We start from the raw sequence: 4,446 nt of genomic DNA, 5'->3' as shown, positions 1-4,446 counted from the left end.
ATATCGAGGATGGATCCGCTAAAATACATCTTTCAGAAGCCCATGCCCACTGGCAAGCTCGCCAAGTGGCAAATCCTGTGAGTGAATTCGACATTGTCTACGTAACTCAGAAGGCAATCAAGGGACAGGCACTAGCAGATCACCTTGCTGAAAACCCCGTGGGTGGAGAATAAGAACCCCTGAAGACATATTTTCCTGATGAAGTGGTATCATTCATAGGAGAAGACATTGCAGAATCCTATGATGGGTGGAGAATGTTTTTCGACGGAGCAGCAAATTTCAAAGGAGTCGGCATAGGAGCAGTCCTAGTATCAGAAACTGGTCAGCATTATCCGGTGTCAGCTAAGCTCAGGTTCCCGTGCACCAACAATATGGCCGAGTACGAAGCCTGCATCTTAGGGCTCAAGATGGCTATTGACATGAACATTCAAGAATTGCTAGTGATCGCAGATTCAGACCTACTCATAAATCAGGTCCGAGAAGAATGGGCAACCAAGATCTCTAAGATACTCCCTTATCTGCATCATGTGCAGGAGCTGAGAAAGAGGTTCACAAAGATAGAATTTCGACATGTTCCCAGAATCCAGAATGAATTTGCCGATGCGTTGGCTACCCTGTCATCCATGATACAACATCCAGACAAAAACTTCATTGATCCCATTCCAATAAAAATCCATGATCAGTCGGCTTACTGTGCCCATGTTGAGGAAGAAGTAGATGGAAAACCTTGGTTTCAGGATATCAAGGAATATTTGACAAAGGGAGAATACCCAGAACTTGCAAATCCTTTTCAGAAACGCACACTTCGGAGGCTGTCCAATAATTTCTTCCACAGTGGAGGAATCATGTATAGGAGGACTCCTGATTTGGGACTACTCAGGTGTGTCGATGCAAAGGAAGCATCCAAACTGTTAGAAAAAATCCACGCTGGGACCTGCGGTCCACATATGAACGGTTTTGTCTTAGCCAAAAAGATACTCCGGGATGGTTACTTTTGGATGACTATGGAGACAGACTGCATCCAGTATGTCCGGAAATGCCATCGCTGTCAGATACATGCAGACATGATAAAGGTACCTCCAAATGAGCTTAATGCAACAAGCTCACCATGGCCTTTCGCTGCCTGGGGAATGGATGTCATTGGACCAATCGAGCCTGCCGCTTCCAACGGACATAGATTCATCCTAGTAGCAATCGACTATTTCACCAAATGGGTCAAAACAGCATCTTACAGAGCAGTAAATAAGAAAGTCGTGGCAGACTTTGTCCGCGATCGCATCATTCGTCGGTTCGGGATTCCGGAGTCAATCATTACTGATAATGGCTCCAACCTCAATAGTGACTTGATGAAAGCTATGTGTGAAACCTTCAGGATCAAACACAAGAATTCTACAGTCTACAGGCCTCAAATCAATGGAGCCGTAAAAGCCGCCAACAAAAACATCAAGAAGATATTGAGAAAAATGATAGAGAAGCATAAGTAGTGGTACGAAAAGCTATCATTTGCTCTGTTGGGGGTATCGCACCACTCTCCGTACATCAACCGAGGCAACCCCCTATATGCTGGTTTATGGTACAGAAGCCGTCATTCCCGCTGAAGTAAAAATCCCTTCCTTGAGGATCATACAAGAAGTTGAGCTCGACGACGCAGAATAGGTGAAGAGTCGTTACGAGCAGCTAGCTCTTATAGATGGAAAAAGAATGAATGCAGTTTGCCACGGTCAGCTTTATCAGAACAGAATGTCCAGAGCCTTCAACAAAAGAGTCAAGCCAAGACAGTTCACACTGGGGTAGCTGGTGTTGAAAAAAATTTTCCCGCATCAGGATGAATCCAAAGGGAAATTCTCTTCCAACTGGCAAGGTCCATACATGGTTCATCGGGTTCTGACAGGAGGAGCCCTTATACTTGCAGAAATGGACGAGGAAGTTTGGCCAAAACCAATCATTTCAGATGCAGTCTAGCGCTACTATGTGTAATCTCATGCCTTCTTATATGATGTAATTTGAACTACGTATGACCTGATTCCCGTTTAAGAAGGGATACGTAGGCAGCCTTATGGGTTCGGTCACAAATCAATAAAATTTTCATTTCCCCCGCAATTGGAAATTGGGGCAGAATTTTGAGGAGGACTCTCAAAATTCTGAAGTAGCTTCAGCCAGTCAACGCAAGCAGCCGTCAGAAGCATCAACCCATGAAACTGGGGCAGAATTTTGAGGAGGACCCTCAAAATTCCGTAGCGAGAGAGGGCGCAATGTTTTGAGCCACGTCACAGTCGTCGGTTCATCTAAAAGTTGTTTTTTAATTATATACTTATGTCATATCTTTTTTACAAATTCATGCATATTTATTGCTAAAATTGCTTCGTTTAGCAACGCTACCCCAATGATACATACCGTATCACCAGATCAAAGCCGAACAGGTCAAGCAAGGCCAGCAGGGATACGAACTAACCTCCCCTTTACAAAATTCATGATTTTTCTTTGGATGTAGGCATTTGGGTTGCGAAAGCATCTGGCATACTACACACCCACAAGACGAACATTGGTCATGAATACAACTCAGGATTGTTGCACTTACCGGTACTGGTCATCCAAGCACGCCAGTAATATCCCCTATATCACAATATCTCCAGTGATCACGACATCGTAACTTATTATCAGCTAAGAAACTCTGTTACCATTTGCCACTTCATTTTTATTTCTGCATTGCATAAGGCTACCATTGGGCCTTCCGAGACTAAACACTGTCTCCATCTGCATTTTCTACATTGCATAAGGCTACCATTCTGCCTTTCGAGACTAAACACTGTCTCTATTTGCATTTTCTACATTGCATAAGGTAACCATTCTGCCTTCCGAGACTAAACACTGTCTCCATCTGCATTTCCTGCATTGCATAAGGCTACCATTCTGCCTTTCGAGACTAAACACTGTCTCCATCTGCATTTTCTGCATTGCATAAGGCTACCATTCTGCCTTCCGAGACTAAACACTGTCTCCGTCTGCATTTCCTGCATTGCATAAGGCTACCATTCTGCCTTTCGAGACTAAACACTGTCTCCATCTGCATTTCCTGCATTGCATAAGGCTACCATTCTGCCTTCCGAGACTAAACACTATCTACATCCGCATCTGCATGGCTGAAATATCGCCACCTTATTTACATTTGCACGGCTGAAATATCGCCACTTTATTTATGCTTGCATGGCTGAAATAATGTCACTTTATTTACGCTTACATGGCTGAAAGATCGCCACCTCATTTACATTTGCATGGCTGAAAGATCGCCACTTCATTTGCATTCGCATGGCTGAAAGACCGCCACCTTGTTTACATTTGCATGGCTGAAAGATCGCTACCTATTGCATCTCATGGGCTGAAAGATCGCCAAACGCTGCATCTCATGGGCTGAAAGATCACCAAATTATCCGAGGGCGTCATTGTTCAGAGGCACCATTTGCATAGCCCGAGAACACCATGCCATGGCCTGAGGATCCCTTTAATCTTTTGCATATCATTATTCAAAGGCATCATGGTTCGGAGGCATCATCCTCATAGCCCGAGAGCATCATTTCATGGCCTGCGAATCCTTTATTATTATATGCTTCATGGCCCAGGACATCATGGTCTGAAGACGCCATCCTAACCGTCCAAAGACAACATTCATGGTCCGACGGGAACTTGCATCACGTTTAAATCTATGAACAATATATGTCTGTATTTGTTTATTTGCAGGAAAGCCGACGACAACGGCCATCTCGACAGGAGTGATTCCGCTCCAGTTCCCCGCAGCCCTATCCTGAATATTGCGTCCGTGCTTGAAAAGTCTCCATCGGTATACTCCGCCGATGGATCCTGAACTACATATGGCGTGATTCCTGTAAGACCAGGGATATGTAGGCAGCTCAGAAGCCAGAGCACGGCCAAACCTCTTCAAACCATTTCGTTCGGTCAAAATTGGCCATCATATCTTTACCCGACAACTCTTTCATCCTTCCCGGGTAAAGAGGGGCAACTGTTGATACCCAATTTTCCCTGTATTTTTTAAAATATGCAAAATACCTCAAAAATAGCCTATATATGCATATATAAGTATATCCCAAGGTTACATCATTTTTCCTTAATTTTTAAACCAATTTACTGCCCTATTTTATCAAGAAAAACCCAATAATTGTCCCCAAAATTATCATTTTTGGAGATTCATTTATTGGATTCTCGTTTTTATACTAAAATATAGCTAAGATATTTTTTTACATACTTTACAAATTCATTTATTATGTTTTAAGGATAAAATTGCATAATTGCAATATTAGCCATTTTTAGGTTTAAATTCGTCTCATATTTATAAAATGAGATTTTATATTTTTAAATTGATAATTATATATTATAAATCTTTTTAGTGCTTTCAATTAGTTTTTCAGAAATTTATTTACTATTTTCTATAAA

The sequence above is a fragment of the Nicotiana attenuata genome, unplaced genomic scaffold (genome assembly GCF_001879085.1).
Source record: "Nicotiana attenuata strain UT unplaced genomic scaffold, NIATTr2, whole genome shotgun sequence".
In the NCBI taxonomy this organism is placed as follows: domain Eukaryota; kingdom Viridiplantae; phylum Streptophyta; class Magnoliopsida; order Solanales; family Solanaceae; genus Nicotiana; species Nicotiana attenuata.
Note: the sequence above shows the minus strand (reverse complement) of the source record.